Source organism: Hoplias malabaricus, chromosome 7 (genome assembly GCF_029633855.1).
Source record: "Hoplias malabaricus isolate fHopMal1 chromosome 7, fHopMal1.hap1, whole genome shotgun sequence".
NCBI lineage: Eukaryota > Metazoa > Chordata > Actinopteri > Characiformes > Erythrinidae > Hoplias > Hoplias malabaricus.
Window position 1 is genome coordinate 32,380,477 of NC_089806.1, and position 23,182 is coordinate 32,403,658.

The 23,182-nt window shown below is 37.3% G+C and overlaps 1 long non-coding RNA gene across 1 annotated transcript; it reads left to right on the forward strand.

Moving 5' to 3' along the window:
* Positions 1 to 394: 394 nt before the first annotated feature.
* On the forward strand, positions 395 to 21,797 carry LOC136701681 (uncharacterized). Its single transcript, XR_010803841.1, has 3 exons — positions 395 to 532; positions 1,016 to 1,107; positions 21,524 to 21,797. It is a non-coding gene; the product is annotated as an uncharacterized lncRNA (long non-coding RNA).
* Positions 21,798 to 23,182: the final 1,385 nt, after the last annotated feature.

The window sequence follows — 23,182 nt, forward strand, 5'->3', positions numbered from 1 at the left end:
AGGGACAGGATTTTAATATCTATGTTGAACATAACATTTTTGTTTATTTATTTATTTTATAGCAATGCACTGGTCCTTTATGTGCACACAAAGAAATACCCACTGGGAATACAATAATAATAATTAAAAAAAACCTAGCACACATTCATTCAAATATCTAGGTTTAGGAAAATCATATAATTTAATAATGTCAAACTGTTCAGTAATTTGTTACTCTGTTCTTTAAAATAGGTGGTAAATTGCAAAATTGGCTCAGTTATTTTATTGAATTATATTTTTTATAGAATAAACTCGTAAACAATAGAAAATTATGTCGGCAAGCAGTTCTGTGTAGTGACTGGACAAACTCGTGGTTGCCTGGACTGAGTCACAGACAGTACAGCCAATGAATGCCCGAGAATCACTTGTTTGAATTTGAGCGCCAGCGCCACCTGGAAACCTCAGTTTCAGTTACTGAAACACAGGATACTGCACAAGAGTTTGCTCAGAGACGCTGCTCATGCCATGTTTTAATGCTCAGCATCAACTAAAGGTAATGTTCTACTTTTATTTCTTTCCAGATAACTGCTGTTTTGCTGGGAGTAAAACGATATATGTTGTATGGAGTTAGTAGCATTCTGACATCAAGCTAATGTATGAGACATTGCTTAACAATAGTTTTGACCTAAATTTATTTTTATATTAATTGAAAAAATGTATTTTATATCAGACCACTTCAGTGGCTTAACATTACTTTATATCACTACAATGTAATGATCACTTTTAATGTAATTCTGCATGTTTTATGTTTAGTGTTGGCAGACAATATCAACCTTTAATTAGTTTGTAGTTTTGAGATGATTTATTGTGTAACGTTAACAAAATGAGTTAGCAGTAAACAGTAAAAGTGAAATATGGTAATAGTGATATGCCTGTGAAATTTGTATAGCTTTTTGACATCTTTTGGGGAGCCATACTTAAATATATTTTATAACACCATCCCTCCCTCCTGTCATTTCTGTCCCTGGTTTGTCAGGAAAAACCCAGTTTAACCCAGTCATCAGGAATGCACTTCGTCTTGTTCCCACACTTTCGAAATATTCTTACAAGCAAGGCGATGTCATCAAGGTATGTTGGTTTTTGGTTGTGTTCACACAAATAAGAATATGGATTATGGCTTTGGAATGTGATATAGCAGTGTTTTAAGGGTGATCTGCCATAGTTGTAGGATTCAGTCTAACCTGGTCTGAAATAATTGAAAAACAAAATTATCTACCTGCTTTTCTTGATTTCTGGCTAACCTGCAGCTTAAGGTTTTACTAGATATATTTGCAGATCTGATTAGCATATGGGTCTACATGACTACCAAGTTACACATCAAATAGAAATCAAGAAAAAGGGGTCAGAAAGAAAGGTTTAAACAGCTATTCAGATAAAGCTCAGTAAAATCAGTAAGACTTAGCTGTATTTCATATTTTGCCCACGCACTGTAAAGTATATTTAAGTTTTTTTGTCCATATTGTAAGTGCTGCTGTTACGTTTGCCTTTATGCATAAACCTTTATTTTGAAATGGCATTACGTGTTCAAGTCATTGCGATGGACAATTCATTGACAATGAAGCACCACCTGGAGGCTGAAAATGCACATGCACATAATTCAATTAAATTAACACGTCTCAAGCTAGTTATGCCCAGTGATGTTTTTTCGAACATTCTTATTGACTTTCAAAAACAGTATTTTTGTAAAGAAATAAATGTCATGCCCTGGCATTGGCCCTGTCCTTGTCCCCACTATGTGCTTATGCAGCACAAGGCTCGTTGTTGTTGTCTCCACCCTAGTCCCGCATTCACTCCACCCTGTCATCAGTGTCTCCATCTGTGTCCCCTTTGCAATCCTGCCCCCTCGTTATCTGTTTCAGGTGTTTTGTGTGTATTTAAGTTCCTTTGTGTCTGCGCTTCTTTTTTGGATATTTCCCTTGTCCTCACCTGTTTAGTTGGTCTGTTTCTCCTTCCTTTCGTCTGCTTCTTTGGTCTGTCTGGTTCTTATTGTTATTCTACACCTTGTGCTTCATGTGTGTTTTTTTTTTTTTTTTTGGTTTGTCTGTTTCTCTCTCTCACTAGTCTATTAGTGTCTCTTAGTCTGTTAGTTCCTTTGTCCTCCATTTTTGGTCCTAGGTCTCTTATGTATCTGTCTCTCAGTCTAGGTCTGTAAGTATCTCTTAAGTGTCTCAGTTCATTATGTGTTCTAAATAAAGTGCTGTTACAGTGTTTGTGTCTGCCTCCCTCAGTCTGACTGCTTCTGACAATAAATACATTTTTTTTTTTTTAAATTTAACTATTGCTTCCATTTAAATTCAAGGTTTTCTTTTGATTACAATTTATAATGTAATTAAAATAAGCTAATAAAAGTAAAACATAAAATTTTAATTGATTTTATTTGTCAACCAAGCTGTTTACATTAAAAATGAAATTAAATTTCTTTCAATAATAAACTATATTAAAAAAACTTAGCCATATTAAAATAGAACTTGTTGTTGCTTTACTTTTGTCAGTATAAATTGGTATATTTACATATATGACATATATGTATATATACAAGCTGACACTTTCATCCAAAGTGTCTTAAGATTAAGGTTTTCTGAGAATGAGTTTTTTTCCACCGTCTTTTGAACTGAGCAGGGCCAATTTTAACCTGCTATAGGTGGTATTTAAGAAACACTAGGCAATATGTATACCTTAAAATTACAACAAAATGGAGAATGGGGAGAATCACTACTGTCATTGTTACTGCAGAGACTGCAGTATGTAACTTCTGGTGGATGGAAGAAAACTGGCCCCTCCCTCCTCGATTTTAGAACAGTGCAGCAAAAGTGAATTATACTCTGCAGCTGTAAGAGGAGCCCAAAAGCAAAAATACATACTCTTTTCTATGATTCCTTTAATATTTGTTATGAACATGTGGTATACACCCTTCAGCCTTAAGATTATGCCCACATCCTTTTTTCTGCATTGTTTGTCCATTCTCTCATCTCCACTTTTCACAGGAGTACACTGTAATTCAGTAACACATTGTAGTCTGCTGCTCTGCATACTTTGCTTGCCTTCCTTTCACCCTGTTTACCAATGGTCAAGACAAGAGCAGATATGATGTGGGCTGCAGTGACACTGACATGGTGGTGGTGTGTTAGGCTAGAACAAGTGGATCAGACACAGCAGTGCCTCTGGAGTTTTTTACATCCTCATGTGGACCAAAGAAGTAAAAATGCAGACAGCCTGTTTAAATTCAAGCAACACTGCCATGTCTAATCCACTCATATCAGCATAACACACCACCATCAAGTTAGTGAAAATCTGAAAATGACTCGCCTTCAAAATCATATCTGCTCTGTGGGGGTCCTGACCATCGAAGAGCAGGGTGGAATGGGAATAAAAAGTATGCAGAATATATTCTTTCCAGTGGGCAAAGAGTAATTTTGGAGGCATTTTTATAGACCGCCCAACCAATCAGAAGTTATTAGATATAGTACTGTATTTTCTGTACTATTTTGCCATTGATAGAAAAGTTCTTATTTTTTGATTGGGTGGGCAATGTTTGGGGGGTGAGCCCACCCCTGCCCATATGTAACGCCAGCCTTGAAATTGGATCTGAGACCATAGATGAGGGGTCATTTCACATTGTGATTGACCTGTATGTTACTGTGGGTAGTCCAGCTATTTTATTAGCTAGCTGTGTAGCTAACTAAGTTGAACAGCATTATAATCACACTAACAACCAAAGTAAGTTTAGCTTTTCATCCATAAATTTTGATGTAAAGTAATTTTATTATTATTTTTTTTCCTCTTAATGTAATTGAAATTCAAAAATAAAAAAAAAATTCACAGGGCGATACATATTCACTTACACCTATGGACACTTTTGAGTCACCAACCCACCTGTGTTTTTGGACCATGGGAGGAAACCGGAAAAACTAAATGATAATGTGAAAGTCTGACGAATGTACAAAACATATTTAACTAGTTCTCAACATGATTAATCTGGGAAACCATAACGTTCACTTTTTTTAATGCAGATTAATTTTACACTTGAGCAGCTTCCTATAGTTTTACTCTCAGACATATTAGTGTTTTGTTTTGGTAATGTAAATGCAGCACTGTGTTCGCACTGTAATTTAAAAGTTTATTTTACAATTCATTTATATTGAAATGTATTAAAACTCATAACTCACTCTCCCTCTTTGTATCTACATCAAAATGTTCATTTATTTCAGTAATTCAATTCAAAAAGTGAAAATCATATAGATTCATTACAAACAGAGTTATGCATTCTAAGCTTTTATTTCTTTTAATGTTGATGATTATCATCAGGCTGTTAGCTCTCCAGGACCAGGGTTGGCTACCCCTGGTTCAGCACATACACAGTGGCATGTTAAACAAAAATAAAATTTTGACTATATATAATCAAACTACTATATAGTTATGGCAAGCCAAACAGGAAATATTTAATGAACTTTGATATATATAGAATGAAAGTTGATATATATAGAATGAACGCTGATATATATATAGAATGAAAGCTGATATATATAGAATGAACGCTGATATATATAGAATGAACGCTGATATATATATAGAATGAACGCTGATATATATAGAATGAACGCTGATATATGTAGAATGAACGCTGATATATATAGAATGAACACTGATATATATATAGAATGAAAGCTGATATATATAGAATGAACTTTGATATATATAGAATGAAAGCTGACATACAGGGCTTGGACAATGAAACTAAAACACCTGGTTTTAGACAACAATAATGTATTAGTGTTGTGTAGGGCCTCCTTTTGCGGCCAATACAGCGTCAATTCGTCTTGAGAAAGTCCTGTACAGTGGTCAGAGGGATTTTAAGGCATTCTTCTTGCAGGATAGTGGCCAGGTCACTACGTGATGCTGGTGGAGGAAAACGTTTCCTGACTCGCTCCTCCAAAACACCCCAAAGTGGCTCAATAATATTTAGATCTGGTGACTGTGCAGGCCATGGGAGATGTTCAACTTCACTTTCATGTTCATCAAACCAATCTTTCACCAATCTTGCTGTGTGTATTCGTTGCATTGTTATCCTGATACACAGAATCGCCTTCAGGATACAATGTTTGAACCATTGAATGCACATGATCCTCCAGAATGGTTCGTAAGTCCTTGGCCATTATCATCCTATATATATCAGCGTTCATTCTATATCCCCCATACTCAAATAGTGGCCTCCTGCACTTTTTAGGCCCATTGAGCATCTATTTCTGTCCCGAGAGCTGTTTTGAAAAGTTTTTTTTTTTTTTTTATTATGATTTTTTTTTCAATCGCGCTGTCCGCTCTTATTTTGAAATCGCGCACCGCGATCTCAAGGCGAGGCTGGTGATTGCCTCCATGGCAACAATAAACAGATAGCAGTAAAGCCTTCGGAAACGAGACAGTCACTCTCTCGCTCAGCAGCAGCAACACGTTTACCGACCGGAGCAATAATGACATGCCCGAAATTTGCCCCAAAAAGAAAACTGTGTTCAATGTTCATTCTATATATATCAGCTTTCATTCTATATATATCAGCGTTCATTCTATATATCTGTGTTCATTCTATATATCTCAGCTTTCATTCTATATATATCAGCGTTCATTCTATATATATCAGCGTTCATTCTATATATATATCAGCGTTCATTCTATATATATCAGCTTTCATTCTATATATCTGTGTTCATTCTATATATCTCAGCTTTCATTCTATATATCTCAGCGTTCATTCTATATATATCAGCTTTCATTCTATATATATCAGCGTTCATTCTATATATATATCAGCGTTCATTCTATATATATATCAGCGTTCATTCTATATATATCAGCTTTCATTCTATATATATCAGCTTTCATTCTATATATCTGTGTTCATTCTATATATCTCAGCGTTCATTCTATATATATCAGCGTTCATTCTATATATATCAGCGTTCATTCTATATATATCAGCGTTCATTCTATATATATCAGCTTTCATTCTATATATATCAGCTTTCATTCTATATATATATCAGCTTTCATTCTATATATATATCAGCGTTCATTCTATATATATCAGCTTTCATTCTATATATATCAGCTTTCATTCTATATATATCAGCGTTCATTCTATATATATATCAGCTTTCATTCTATATATATATCAGCTTTCATTCTATATATATCAGCGTTCATTCTATATATATATCAGCGTTCATTCTATATATATCAGCGTTCATTCTATATATATCAGCGTTCATTCTATATATATCAGCGTTCATTCTATATATATATCAGCTTTCATTCTATATATATCAGCTTTCATTCTATATATATCAGCGTTCATTCTACATATATCAGCGTTCATTCTATATATATCAGCGTTCATTCTATATATATATATCAGCGTTCATTCTATATATATCAGCGTTCATTCTATATATATCAGCGTTCATTCTATATATATATCAGCGTTCATTCTATATATATATATCAGCGTTCATTCTATATATATCAGCGTTCATTCTATATATATCAGCGTTCATTCTACATATATCAGCGTTCATTCTATATATATCAGCGTTCATTCTATATATATCAGCTTTCATTCTATATATATATCAGCGTTCATTCTATATATATATCAGCGTTCATTCTATATATATCAGCGTTCATTCTATATATATCAGCGTTCATTCTACATATATCAGCGTTCATTCTACATATATCAGCGTTCATTCTATATATATCAGCGTTCATTCTATATATATCAGCTTTCATTCTATATATATCAGCGTTCATTCTACATATATCAGCGTTCATTCTACATATATCAGCGTTCATTCTATATATATCAGCGTTCATTCTATATATATTAGCTTTCATTCTATATATATCAGCGTTCATTCTATATATATCAGCGTTCATTCTATATATATCAGCGTTCATTCTATATATATTAGCGTTCATTCTATATATATTAGCTTTCATTCTATATATATCAGCGTTCATTCTATATATATCAGCGTTCATTCTATATATATATCAGCGTTCATTCTATATATATATCAGCGTTCATTCTATATATATCAGCGTTCATTCTATATATATCAGCGTTCATTCTATATATCAGCGTTCATTCTATATATATCAGCGTTCATTCTATATATATATCAGCGTTCATTCTATATATCTCAGTGTTCATTCTATATATCAGCGTTCATTAAATATTTCCTGTTTGGCCTGCCATAGTATGGTCCTAAAAATAAGTATATAGATAAAGTATCTTACTGCTTATATTTATTTATTTATTTTATATGAATAATTTGGCAATGAAGGGTGGCACGACGGTGCAGCAGGTAGTGTCGCAGTCACAGAGCTCCAGAGACCTGGAAGTTGTGGGTTCAAGTCCTGCTCCAGGTGACTGTCTGTAAGGAGTTTGGTGTGTTCTCCCCTTGTGTCCGCGTGGGTTTCCTCTGGGTGCTCCGTTTTCCTCCCACAGACTTGATTTTCAGCATTTCTCAGCAACTGAAAAAACTTGGTTCGGAAATGCACAGATGACCATTCTGATAGTGTTGATATGCACTGTTCTTGAGGAAATTAAGAAAGATGAATTTTGTGTACACATAACCATTATTTTTGATGAGTAATGTGTTTTTTAAATATACTTTTGTCATTTTATTAGTTTGGCATTGATGCTTTTACGTGGCGCAACTGGCTGCAATCAAAGGGACTTGTTGAATAGTATTAATTGGGTTTCTTGCTCTAGTAATGAATTTGCTTCTCACTACACAAGTTCCTGTCTGTGATGCAATGCCCCCTCACTGAGTTTCTGTGTATTATTGATGTTTTCTATAGCTGTGGCACCCTAATGATGTTATTAAGAACATAATGAATTCAGGAAGGATACCACTGAAGGCCTAATTGCAAAATGCACAGCCAACTACTGCCTAGATAGCATTTAGATTAGCATTTGGCATCTTTTTTAGTTTTGTTATTATCCCCCACCCACCGCTATGATAAACAACACAGAGACAATAAAAACTGCAGAGGTTAAAAGTATTGAGTTCCTTGGTCAGTTTTCATGTTTTTAAGTGCATCTTCATTAAGTATTTTGCTATTTACCCTGCTATTTCACCTACCCACCACTAGAATCATATAGTGCGGTTTCTGCAGTGCTGAGCCTGGAGTAGCAATGACAGAGGCTTGATTCTCCCTATTACAGAAGACTATATCATGTGCGATCTGTTCCACACACTTCGAATGTAAAGTAGTGCATACTTTTTTTTTTTTATCCCTATCTGACAATGGTTAATAAGGACCATGACCAAGAAAATCTCATTGACCTTGTGGCAGGAGCAAAATGAGGCAGCTAATATGTCTGTTGGTGTTGGACTGTTAATGGAATTGTTTTGAATGTAATGATATTTTCCCCTCCATAATTCCTCTCCATATAAATCCATGGATAAGGATCCTCGGTGCACTCCCGAGTTTGTGTGTCAATTTTAGATAAGAGCAGAAGTGACCGTCACCCCAAAGCATTTTAATTAGATTTCTTCTGGACGCCCAATCAAGACACTTCAGTCTCATTACTTTTTCTCTCAGCCATTGATGTTTATCTTGTTCACATCTCGCAGCTCCCTTGGCATTTTATATAACATGCGAAATTAATTTGCTTACCTTTGTGATTTCAATAAGACATCGTTCCGCATTATCTAAGAGATGTCCTCAATTATCAGAGATATCAGGATATAATTAGCTTCTCATCTTCTCTGCTATGGCCTCCAAGCATTTCATTTTCTTCAAAATACGTCGACTACATCCAAGTCAGCCGCAATCATACGCAGCTCTGTAACATCTTGCTCTTCCTGAATAAGAAGTTTTTGTCTTTAGAACAGTACAATGTGATTATAATGTGATTCTGAGGAAATTCAAAGAAAACGATTTGCTACCTTCCTCCTGAACTTACATAGAGCAGTTCCTGCAGTGTTGAGCCCAGAGTTGCAATGACAGAGGCTTTATATTGCAATATTACTCAATAATACTGAAGGACAAAATTCACAAAACAATCACATCACATGCCTATCTAAAATCAATTCAGCCAGTTTTGTTTATATCACATTTTCCAGTCGGTCCACTGAATAAATTGGGGTCAGTAGGGGGAGCATTGCACTAACTGCTTGATTCTAAGTCTACCTATGAGTGCAGTTCTTTGCTCACAACCCTCAGAATCCCATCATTTCATTGGCTCCCTACCAAAACATAAGCATAAGGTTGTTGCTCATTTAATTGATATGTAAATAAGGCCTGCTTGATTTCATGTATGGAACCTGATTCACAGATTAATTTGCAGTGGGCCCAGAGCCTACTCGGAATCACTGGGTGCAAGATGGGAGCACCCTGGAGGGAGAACCAGTCCTTGACAGGGTGACACACACTTGCATATTCACTCATTCACTTGCACCCACGGACACTTTGCCAGTCCACCTACCAACCTGTGTCTTTGGACCGTGGGAGAAAACCAGAGCACCTGGAGGAAACCAACACGGACACAGAGAGAACACACCAAGCTCCTCACAGTCACCCAGAGCAGAGCTCGAACCTGCATCCCCAGGACCCTGGACCTGTTTAACAGCAACACCACCAGTTGCACAACCATGTTGTCTGAATTTTCTCCCCCATTATTATTATTATTATTATTATTATTATTAATTTTATTTAATTTTGTCCCTTTAAGCTTAGTTTTTGTAAAGCCAGTGTCATTTTAAAACAAGAACTGCTGCAAGCTGAAATCATTTACATCTGATGCACACAGATCAAATACATTTACCCAAATCAGTTTGCAGCTATAAAGGTCTGAACCGGTTATTATACACTTCTTCATATTTACATCACCTTTTGAGATTGGCCAGATCAATTACATCAGAGGGGGAATGATAAATGCTGCTCCAGGCATGCAAATGATGAGGGGGCAATCAGTGATCCTCCTTCCTGGAGCTGCTCCGGTCTCATTCCTCATTCAGCGGCTCATGGCTGATGACCGGTGTCATTTATCAGCTGGAAGTGTCGATGACTGGATGGATAATGTGTTGTCACATGAAATTACAATGAGCCACGGAGACGCTACATTTCCACATGTCACGCTGCCAGTCATTTTCAGGGTCACGCTCTGGAAAACCACATACATATGCATGCTTCATCTCGCCTTGGATGCTTTAGACAAGGGCTGTCTTTAAGATCAGCACCTCAGCAGATACAGTGATGAATAAACAGCTGCTTGAAAAAGGCACAGCTACTTTTTCAAAAATAAGGAAATACTTCAGCATAGTATCAAGCTTCTGTGATTGGATAATAGATTCATAGTGGAGAAATTATCTAATCGTACAACATAGCTTTGAAAACACATACCTGACATCACTAAAGTTTACTGAATGCTGTTAAATCCTCACATCTATATTCCAATATATTGTGTAAAGCATTCTAGAAGAGGCTGTAAGTTCAACAAAGTATGGACAAAATATTTTATTAATAATACTCTTTATGTCAGTGGGGCAGCAAGTAGTGTCACAGTCACACAGCTCCAGGGACCTGGAGGTTGAAGGCTGAAGTCCAGCTCTGGGTAACTGTCTGTGAGGAGTTTGGTGTGTTCTCCTTATGTCTGTGTGGGTTTCCTCCCACAGTCCAAAAACACATGTTGGTAGGTGGATTGGTGACTCAAAAGTGTCCATAGGTGTGAGTGAGTGTTGGTGTTACCCTGTGAAGGACTGGTACCCCCTCCAGGGTGTATTCCCGCCTTGCGCCCAATGATTCCAGGTAGGTTCTGGACCCACCGAATCTAGAGTGGGACTCAAACCCACAATCTCCAGGTCCCTAGAGCTGTGTGATTGCGACAATACTTACTGCGCCACGGTGCTGCCCTCTACATCATTTGTGTTTGATATTATGTATTCTCTTTAATTATTAAATACAAAAACTGGGCTGTAAGCTTTTAAATATATCACTAATAATTCCTCTTGTTTTACCATGTCTCTGGTCATGACAATTTTTAGAAGGTTCCCAGGGGCTTTATAGGTCAGATAAAATCTAATGTTATCTCTTTTCACTTGCACACTGCTTGCATCTGCTATATTGTGTCATACCTGGCAACCCGGGCTGTTCAAACTTCACTGTTATTGGATAGAGGGTGGAATCAGAAGCCAAAATACCAACAGAGTTCACTCTGGAAGGAATACTTCTCACAGAAAACTACCTTAGCTCAACTGTTACCCAAGGTGTCCCTCAAGGCTCTGTGCTGAGACACATGCAAAATCATTCTGTGGTTTAATATTGATTTTCTCTGTTATGAGAAGGGCACCCAAATTTATCTGTGAGTTAAATCGATTATGAACTTATCATCATGTTTCTCAAAAATTAGATGTTGGGTGAATATTAACTTATTGAAGTTAAATTGTAATAAAACTCATATAAAAGTCAAAGCTTCTCTTAATAGAATCTGTTCCCTTATTCTGTCTATTAATGATGTTGTGTTTCTTTCCCTTGCAGTTTGCAAACCTGGAGGTTATCCTTAATTCCATGCTTAAACTTGAACCTCATAACATACCACAAGTCTGATCATCTTTCATCTAACTAAAACTAATCTTAACCCTAACACTAACCTGAACTTTAACACTAACCTAACCTTTAATCCTAAACTAAACTCTAACACTAACATTAAATCCAACCCTAAACCTAATCATAACACAACTGTTACCATAACCTTGACTCAAACACTAATCTTAACTAACAGTGTGCAGCAACAGACAAGCTACTGCTTTTTACTTTGCATCTACAAAGTGGACCAATGAGATAGGACTGTCTAACAGAATGGACAGTGTGTGTGTACACAGTGTTTAAAATCTCGAGCAGCACTGCTGTGTCTGATCCACTTGTAGCAGTGCAGCACACACTAACACATCACCACCACTTCAGTGTCGCTGCAACACTGAGAATGATCCACCACCCAAATAATAAGGTCATGTGGATGGTCCTGATCATTAAGAACAACCACTAACCAAGCATGCAGGGCAATGAGTGGACCACAGTCTGTAATTGTAGAACTAAAAGGCATGCCTATGCAGCTAACCCCAAAAGTAATGGATGGAGATCTGTCATGCTGGAGAACACAATTCCACTGTTCCACAAACCAGTATGGGGAACTTTATATCCAGACACTTGGCATTAGGTGGGGTGATACTGTGTTCAACTGCTCTGGAATATCCAATATTCTTTTATGCTTTTCTGCAAAAAATTTACAAGCAGAGTCTGCACAACTGAACATCTGCCCATTAAAGAAGTGGAACTCACTAATGGTAAGGGGTGTCTGCAAACATTTGGACATAAGTTGAAGCTCATAACACAGGGAAATTATACCTACAAGTACTCATAGACACACATGTGCTCAGAATTGTTCCAGATCACGCCTCAAGGCACATCAAAACTGAGCACTAAAGGAATGAACAGATTGATGAAAGCAGAGGAAGAGTGGGATTTAGTGACTCAGTGGGAGAGTTGTAGGCTACTGCTGTGTGGTTCTGAGCACAAGCAGCTAGTGATCTTTCGAAAAGCAGCCTGCGCTTGTAATAGTGCATGCAAACATTGCACACATAGTCGAATGATGATGGGTTTAAGTAAATTTTAGGTATATAAGTAGGTTACTTACACTACCTACTTACTAATAATAAATACACATAATTTTTTCTCACTTGCCATTTACAGATGACTTTACATTTTAGGCCATTTTTTTAAATTGAAACGTGTTGGATGTAGACTATGGTTAATTATAGGGATGATTTTCAATTGTTTCTAGACTTTCAACTAAAACATGTATCTCCAGTTTTGTTGATTTTTAGTTTACATCATTTGAACACAGCTGTTGTCCTGTACATTGTATGATGAATAGATCAATAGAAATGCTCCAAAATACCTTAAAATAAAATGTTTTTACAAGTTTTTCAATGTTTTCCAATGAATGTTAAGAAGGTTTTTTCTTTCTGCAGTTGGCTCCTGTAGCTATTTTGGGACATGCTTTTCATTGGATAGTGATGATAATCCATAATAAGGGCAGCACTGTGGCACTACAAGCACTTTCACTGCTACACAGCTTTGGGGTTATGGGTTCAGGTCATTGTCTGGGAGGAGTTTGTTGAGATGATCCTTTGTTTGCATTGGTTTGCTCCAGTTTCCTCCCACAGTCCAAAAACATGTTGGTTTGTGGTGTGAAATTTTTCCATAGGTGTGTGAAAGTAGGTTTCTGGGTGAGTATGTGATAGACTAGCATCTGTCCAGGGTGTGTTCTTGCCTTGCACCCAATGATTCTGGGTAGGCTCTGGAATCATTATAACCCTGAAAAGGATGAAGCTGTTACAGAGTATGTATCATATATGGACATATAAACATGAGTCTAATACCATCAAGTTCAAAGCCAAGCATTGCACCACTGATTTCTGCTAACTCCACCACCTCGTTCAATTTTGAAAAACGTTCAAACACATGAGGGGCAACTGAATGGAAATACTCCCATGATCTAAGCTTAAATGCTTCTCATATTTAAGAGCACAACATGGGTGGGCGTCAACAGAGGCAGTAACATTTGTTGACTGATTTGCAGAATGTGCAACTTTGGGACAATGACTCACCATTGCACCTATTGCAGAGTGGAACCAGAGGGCACTGCAGAGGCGCAATTGACAATAGAAGTTATATTGATAATTTGAAGGTATTTGTTCAAAATTTCAGCAGATCTGATGTATTTGTTTAGCAGAGCAGTACATATCAGCTGTTAATTACAACAATTGCTCCTTCAATGCATATAAAGCACTGGCATGGGAGGCAGAGTTTTCTGGAGTAATGGAGCACTGTTCAATATGGTACTATGAGTAATATATATAATGCAGAACTAATCATCCAACACCAGACGTACTCTTGTGGCTCACTGCGCTATCATATGTTCACTATCCATAGACCTGTTAGATAAGCAGGTGTCAAAAATTGTTTGGCCATTGCAACATTTAAATTTGTTGTCATATCAGGAACTGAAATCTATGTCATGTTTACCCTTTGAGGCTTTCACATATATTTTTGATTCCAAGAATCTGTTCAACATAGATGCATCTGTAAATGTATTCTCGGATTCACTGCTCATGACATACTGAATATAGAACATATTCCACACATGAAAAACAGTATATGACATCCGCTGATGATTCATGACCACCATATCCTATATTGCTGACATTCCAATAGAACAGCACTAACCATGCTCTCAGGGAAAAGAAAAAACGATCTCAGTAATGTACAAGGCCTGTTTCCAAGAAAGTGGGGTATATTTTAATTACTATATTACCAAGAATCTGTGATATATTCATTCTCTTGTAGCTGTATTTAATGACCACAAGGAAATACTTTCCAGGGTTTTCACTGATCAGTTTGACTGTAGAGTGTAAAGATAAACACATTTAAATTTTTATGCGTGCAACACATTTTATAATATAACAGTAAACAGATCTAGAAAGCAGGCTAATCTAGAACAGGAAGAAAAGGAGCTAACAGTGTATACAGAGCAACAGATGGACTACTGTCCATAATTATACAGTAGAATTACAAAGTGCTTCTGTCCTATCAGCGGATGTAAGATAATTGACATTAAGTGTAGAAACAAGGAGGTGGTCATAATGTTATAATAGATCAATGTATATTTTTCTGCAATAATGCAGTTTGATGTTTATAAGGCGTTTTAGTGTGGTTTAGTTTGGTTTGTGATGGTTATTAGCATTTTCATTCAATGCCAACAAAATAGGAAAGTCAGCTGCAGCCTCTCTGCAGTTTCCACTCTTCTGAATGGAAACATAGTGAACTCACTAAGGACCCAGCTTCTAGCCAGTGTAAGTCTGCTCCTGCTGCTGAAACTGGCATGTGTTCTTCAGAATGTTTTTGATGCCGACACCTTTAACCTAATTGTTTTGTTATTATATATATATGTGCCTGTTATGAGTACAGGTGAATTTAGTAGTACAATATGTGAAGCAGCTGTTATTGATTCAGCAAAATTTAAAAATTTCAATCTAAAGATTATCCATAGTTCAGTGTTTTGGGATTCATTGTGAAGGGAATTTTTTGTTCAAACATCTGGACAATATTTTATTATCTGTCTAATATTTTTTTCTCTAACACTAAATGGCTCCTTCTGGTACTTATTGTATATAGGTGCAGCAGAAGAAAATCAGATGATACACAGAATTGCCTCCTCTGTAAACTTCTGCCAAAACAATTTACAGTGCTGTTTCTTTTTCCTCTGTTGGTATATAACAGGTGAACAGGTTAATTGGAAACAGTTGAGTGTCATGATTGGGTATAAAGGGAGCATCCCCGAAGGGCTCAGTCGTTCACAAGCAAGCATGGGTGAGGTTCACCACTTTGTGAACAACTGCGTGAGCAAATCATCCAAAAGTTTAAGAACAACATTTCTCAATGTACAATTGCAAGGAATTTAGGGATTTTTTTTTTATTATCATTTACGGTCCATAATATCATCAAAAGATTTGGAGAATCCGAAGAAATCTTTGCAAGTAAGCAGCAAGGCTGAAAACCAACATTAAATGCCCGTGAGCTTTGATCCCTCAGGCGGCACTGCATTAAAAACCAACATCATTCTGTAACTGATATTACCACATGGGCTCAGGAATACTTCAGAAACCATTGTCAGTGAACACAGTTTGTCTCTCCATCTAAAAGTGCAAGTTAAAACTCTACCATGCAAAGCTAAACCAATATATCAACAACACCCAGAAACACCGCCAGCTTCTCTGGGCCTGAGCTCATCTGAGATGGACTGACACAAAGTAGAAAAGTGTCCTGTGGTCTGACAAGTCCACATTTCAAATTGTTTTTGGAAATCATGGATGTCGTGTCTTCCGGGCCAAAAAGGAAAAGGACTGGCCAGATTGTTGTCAGCACACAGTTCAAACTCCATCATCTCTGATGGTATAGGTGTGTGTTATTGCCCATGGCATGAGTAATTTGCACATTTGTGAAAGTACCATTAATGCTGAAAGGTACATACAGGTTTTGGAGCAACATATGCTGCCATCCAAGCAAAGTCTTTTTCAGGGACTTCGCTGCTTATTTCAGCAAGACAGTGCCAAGCCACATTCTGCACGTGTTACAACAGCGTGGCTTCGTAGTAAGAGTACAGGTACTAGACTGGCCTGCCTCGGTCCAGACCTGTCTCCCACTGAAAATGTGTGGTGCATTATGAAGCGCAAATTATGACAATGGAGACCCCAGACTGCTGAGCAACTGGAGTTGTACATCAAGCAAGAATGGGAAAGAGTTCCACCTACAAAGCTTCAACAACTAGTGTCCTCAGTTCCCAAACACTTATTGAGTGTTATTAAAAGGACAGGTGATGTATCACAGTGGTAAACATGCCCCTGTCCCAACTGTTTTGGAACATGTTGCAGAGGCTCAAATTAGTGAATATTTGCAAAAAAAATGCCCAATAACATTTATTAGTTTGAACATTAAATATCTTGACTTTGTAATGTATTCAATTGAATATATGTTGAAAATGATTTGCAAATCATTGTATTGTGTTTTTATTTATGGTAAAGTCCCAACTTAATTGGAACTGGGGTTGTATGAGGCATGGCCCAAATGGCCCCTACTCTATTCCCTACATTGCTTACTATGTGATGTATATAGTGAATAGGGCACTGATTAGATTAAATAAGACTTTTAATAACAAATTCCTGTATATAGCTATCAACAAATACTGTACAATATGTACATAAAGAGAAAGAATTAAGTTCTAAGCTTTATGGTTGTGGCTACTGGTGGCATTTCTCCCTGAGTTGACCACAGAATTAAAATACTAGATGACAGTGTTAGTTTAACCAATGATTTGACAGGAGTTGCCACTGTATGTTCTTTGGTTCCAGCTGGGAAAGAACTTCATGAACAAATTTATGTTGGTTGAAACATGCCAATCCATTCCAAATTAGGTTCAGGAATGGGAACCCAACTACTTCCACGTTGGTGGAAAATGGTGTAGGGTTCATTTTAGTGTCTGCTGTATGATTATTGTCAGAGATCAATAAGGGTGAATGTTAATTTTTTATGCATGGTAGTCATCACAAATCCAAGTCCACAGTAAAGAAAAGTGAGCTATATTTCGTAGGATTTTACCAATCCTTGGAATGGTAATTCATTCAGAAATCACATTGATATCAGACTGAAATTACACACACACACATCTTAAACATGAATTGGTTGTATGTAGCTATGAAGAATGAATGCATGGAATTGGGCCTAGTGACAGGGTGAGTGTGTAGGGTGCAAAACTTCTCCCACTCGATCTTCAGTGGAATGCTCTTTGATGATAAATAACCATTTATTTCTGATAGTATATGGAGCACATCTGTTGAAAGGAAAATATTAGCTCATTATACTTCATATTTATACGTGAAATTGATGTTTCTTACCGCTGTAGGCCAGCACTTACTTCACATATTGCTTTAGATATTACTGTCTCCAGCTGTGTATCTGATATTCATACATTTGAGTTTAAGAAGTCTTCAAGTGAGCTTTTTTCACCTACTGTGGCAAGAGAATTGGGCTACATTGTGAATTTGATTTAAAGGTGGTGCACTATCATAAAAAACATGTCACAAAATGTGGTACCTTTTGCTGTCACTGTGGTGGTACCCTCAAGGGTATATATTCTGTACCTTTAGTAAGGAAATATACTTATTCTACAATAACTTTATTTTGAAGTCGTGCTGATTTCATAAACCTCATTTCATCTCCAGGACTTTTATTATGTTCAATAATAAAATATTACACATATTCACCTCTACTTCTGGAGTAGAGAACATAATGTACCTTTAGGAACACATAGAGACTTTAAAACCACTGTTATACATTTAAAGGTACATTTACACTGTACCTTTTAGCTTGTCTTCTGTACATATAAAACGGAAAATATTCTGTGCTAGCTAGCTAGCTTTCATTAATGCAGCATATTTACTGTTCAAGCTCCATTTTTCTCTGAGGGAAATGGATCAGGGTTCTCTCTCTCTCTCTCTCTCTCTCTGTACCTCTAACAAATTTCTAGACAACAATAAATTGGTATTTAGAGTAATCAGGTCCACCATTACCCACTGTTTGACACCCCTGGGTTCGGGTATCTCGAACAAATCATCCATCTTTAAAAGTCTAACCTCAGAAATATGAAATATTCTTGTCCTGGATCAGTAGTGTCCAAATACAAAATTAGTACTATTTACAGAACAGATCATTTTACAAATGATGTTCATGGATGTACACAACTTCAGTTCAAGGAAACCAGTCCATGTACAGGATTTTCCCAAGGACATTACACAGGAGATGCCCCCAGTTTATCTTTTTTACATATTATTTTTAACACTGAGCCAGTAAGAGAAAAACACTTTACAGCACATGAGCCAATGGTTGTTGTTTTGGCTGATGTTAGGGTCAAGCCATGCCTCATCTGCTGTTCAGATAGAGCTTAAATGGAATTATAACAATGATTACGAATAATAAAAAATGACAATCTTGTCTTCCACATGGTAGAGTGTAGTTACTTTTTTTTATTAAACATCTGCTGCTGGAGCTATGCTACTTTGATGAATATAGGCCACAGTGTTTAATAAGCTTTTACATAGAGCCAGGAAATCTTGCAGCAGATCAGTCTGAATGTACCTCCTGCACAAAGCAGTGCTTTCAGTGATATTATCTACACATACCGCATCTCTGGGAGCAGCCACACTGCTGTACTGAGGACTCTGAGCACTGGGCCAGCTCTCTAAAAGGATAATCTATGCTGTTGTCAGCTAAAGGGATATTAGTTATGCTGTATTCTCAGACTAATCCACCATACAGTGCCTTGTGTGTGGAGGAGAACAAGCCTTGAAATTCACAATCCATAGCTATTTGCAAAAGTTCAAACTCCATTGGTTACATTTAGTAATCTTTACTTAAGTTGTGCTTCTTAACATCAAATGAACTATTACTAAGCAGCTGATAGATAAAATAGGGTTCTCTGGCAACGGCAAAGCTTCTGCTTTAGATGGGGTTCATTTGCATGCCCCAATGCAAAATTATTCTTCTGTTTTTACAATGATTATCTTGTTACATTAGAAGAGTAATTTTTGGTGCCGGAAGCACATGAAACATATTTTCCAAAAGAATTATTATTATTATTATTATTAAATAGAACCTTTACTAAAGAACCCTTGAATAACCTTTCTTTTTTAGCCCTATCCCTACAGTCTTAAAAATACATGTGCTACAAAAGGTCTAAAAAGGTTTAAGATCTAGCGATGGATTTTTAAACCTTTAAAAGTTTCTTCACACTCACACAACTCTTAAACAAACATGGTTTTTCATGGAAACAAAAGTGTTTCTCCTATGCCATCACTCTAAGAACCCTTAGTAGCACCATTATATTTAAGAGTGTAGCATGCTTACAAGATGTTTATAAATGTGTTAATCATTTTTTAACTGATAATTTCAAAGGTAATCTTTGTATTGTTTCACATATTAATCAAGGAACATACACATACTGATTGTGAGTATAGGTTAATATTTAACTTGAGAATATATAAAATATTAAGAACTCAGAAACAATGGATAATTTTACAATAATCATCGAAATGCGGCCTAGGGTATCCTGATGCCAGGTGTACTTGTGGATACCATTATGCTCGAACATGATGTTCATAATGGACAAACTGTTACGGGCACAGAAATCCAATAACTAAACACCACTTGGGTTCAGATCAGCAGGGCCGTTCCTCCCAATCACGCCCCTCCAGGTCTTTACCCACGTGAGCGTTGAAGTCCCCCAGCAGAACAATGGAGTCCCCAGAATGAGTGTTCTCCAGCACTCCCTCTAGGGTCCCCAAGAAGGCATGGTACTCTGAACTGCTGCTCAGTGCATAAGCACAAACAACAGTCAGAGCCCTTTCCCCAACCCGAAGGCGCAGGGAAATTACCCTCTCGTCCACTGGGGTAAACCCCAACGTACAGGCACTAAGCCGGGGGGCTATGAGAAAGCAACTCCAGAGTGAAAGAGCATCCAGCCTCTCTCAAGGAGATTGGTTCCAGAGCCCATATTGTGTGTCAAGGTGAGCCCAACTATATCTAGCCGGTACCTCTCAACCTCGCGCACCAGCACAGGCTCTTTTCCCACCAGAGAGGTTACGTTCCATGTTCCAAAAGCCAGTTTCAGTAACCGAGAATCAGAACACCAGGGCCCCCGACCCCGACCGCTACCCGATCCACAATGCACCAGACCCGGATTGCTACCTCTCCCACAAGTGGTGGGCCCATGGGAGAGTGGACCCATGTATCTCCTTCGGGCTAAGCCCGGCCAGACCCCATAGGTGAAAGTACGGCCACCAGGCGCTCGCCAAGGAGCCCCTCCCCCAGGCCTGGCTCCAGGGTGAGGCCCCGGTAACCCTACTCCGGGCAAGGGAGGCTGTGTCCATGCTCGTGTCTTATTCATCCGTGTCTTTATGGATCACTCTTTGTCTGGCCCATCACCTAGGACCAATTTGCCTTGGGAGACCCTACCAGGGGCTATTGCCCCCGACAACATAGCTCCTAGGCTCACGCAGGCACGCAAACCCCTCCACCACGTTAAGGTGGTGATCCAAGGAGGAGGGTTTATTGTTCACAATGTTTCAAAATGTAAAAACCTATAAGCACACGCTATAAGATCTCAGAAATATATGAGATATTCACACTTGTATGTCGTGTGCAATTTTGTAACACAAAGACAATTTATTATTTGTAGTTATTTTATGTTACAGAGGTGTCACTGTTTCATTAAATCCACTGCATGTCTGATATGTACTTGGAGAAGAATTACAGAAAATGGTTGTGGGAGAAGGGTATAATAGCTCATCTGTGGAAAGGAAATCCTGCTACTTCTGACCTTTTGGATTGGTGTTAGGGCAAGGCCTAAGCATTAGGCTTTGGGGTTTTATTAAGGGTTAGGAATAGGATTAAATTTAGGGTTATGATTAGAGTGATTTTTCACCCTGGGCATTGGTCACACATGTATATTTATGAAGGGTGAATTATATTTTGTACACATTCTACGAATCCTGAAAATGGCTTTTTTTTTTGCACAAAAATGTCCAAATTCATATTGAGAGAAGGCTGGCATATGCCACTTTTCTGTAGATAAACAGAAATAATGTTAATGTTGTTGTTTAAAAGGGTATTCTTAATTGAATTTGAAAACTTAAGGAAATGTTATGAAGCAGACATTAAGATGAAACTCAATGAAATGTCATTCAGTGAATTTTAGTGCATAGTTTATTTAAAATGTTATAGCACCAAAATATTCACATGCCATATCATTGAACTGACCATATTTTATCATTCATTCACCTTCTGTAATCACTTCATTCTGCTCAAGGTCATGCTGGCTCTGGAATCCACCCTGAATCACTGGGCACAATGCAGGAACACCCCAGACAGGGCAACAGTCCATCACAGGGCATCAACTACTCACCCAGTAAATCTCATACTTTCACCCAAGCAAAATTTCACAGAAAACCTACAACCAACATGTATTTTTGGACCTGGAGGAAAACCAGGCCGACACAGAGAGAATAGATGACGCCTCATGCACAGAGATACAAGGAGCGGCTCAAACCCAGGATGCTGAGACCCTGGAGAGAGGCAGCAACATTACCTACAGAAATATTTGTTGATCATTTTGATAATACATTCCATAAAACTTATATTTGTAAACTTTTAAATATCTATTTTGATAATAATGCTTTGTAATCTTAATGCTCTTGTAATGAGGTATATTTTATTATTTTATAACATATAAACACAGAGTTATACAAGTGTCAATGTTCAATATAATGCCTTTTAAATGGAGGTGCACCTATGCATATATAATGTATTTCATGTATGCATGTGAGATACATGTAAACTCAGGACATGACAGTGTTAGGTTCTTCAGATATGTGCACTGCATTAATGTGATTACAACCTGGTCATTTCATATTCCATTTGCATAAACTAATGCTGTGTGGGAGCCCATTACATTTGCATGCAGAACACCGATCTGTAAAATGACTGGAATAAATCTTGAGGTGATGACATTTTCCAGAGAAAGTTGAGGGCGTGAATGAAATCCCAAAGCGTCTTCCATAACAAGAAAGGTGTTGCACCCTGGGGTCTAGGACTTGTAAACACCTCACTAACCAGCAATAATATTGCTCTGTTGACCTAGAAGATTTCTGTACACAATTGACATTTTTACCACCAGAAATGTAGCTAACATTTAGTTTTTTTTTTTTTTTTTACCACTAACGAATGGTTAAATTAATCGCTTTGTTTTAACTTTGTATATCATTGAATGAACTATTTTATGCTTCATAGAGTCAGTCCCCATATGAGAGCACCATGTTTAAAGTAGGTTTAGCACTGAATCTCTGAAATGTCCAGGCTGCTAGGTGTAATAGGTGCGTTTTAATGTGAGGTATCATACACATTTATTCATTCATTTGTCCATTCATTCATTCTTGGTAACTGCTTCTTCATGATCTGTATTGTTTGTGAAGTCATTGTGCACCACACTATCAGCCAGTCGCTCAAACACATAAACACACACATACATACACAATCCCTCCTTCATATGGGATGTGGATGCTGCCCTGTTGGCTTACAGTGACTTTTTTTTTTTTTTTGCTGTTTCACAGATGCAACAAGTTACATTACTTAGAGAGGAATGGACTCCAAATCTGACAGATCATAGCTAAGTTTGCATACAAGTAAATACTTACCAAGTGTGCTACAACAGCTTGAGTATAATTCAAACAGTGAATAAAAAGTAAAAATTCAGCTACAAAAAATCTACAATCACTTACTAAAAGTTTATTTCCTCTCTCTCTCTCTCTCTCTGGCAAACCAACTTATGAAGAACACAAATAACAAATATAGAAGCTTCTGGAACAATGAAAACATTGACAGGACAGAGTGGTGATGGACAAGAAGATGGGGAAAGAGAAAAAGAAGTTAAAAAAGGGAGGAAGACAGAGGAAGAACTAGTGCACAAATT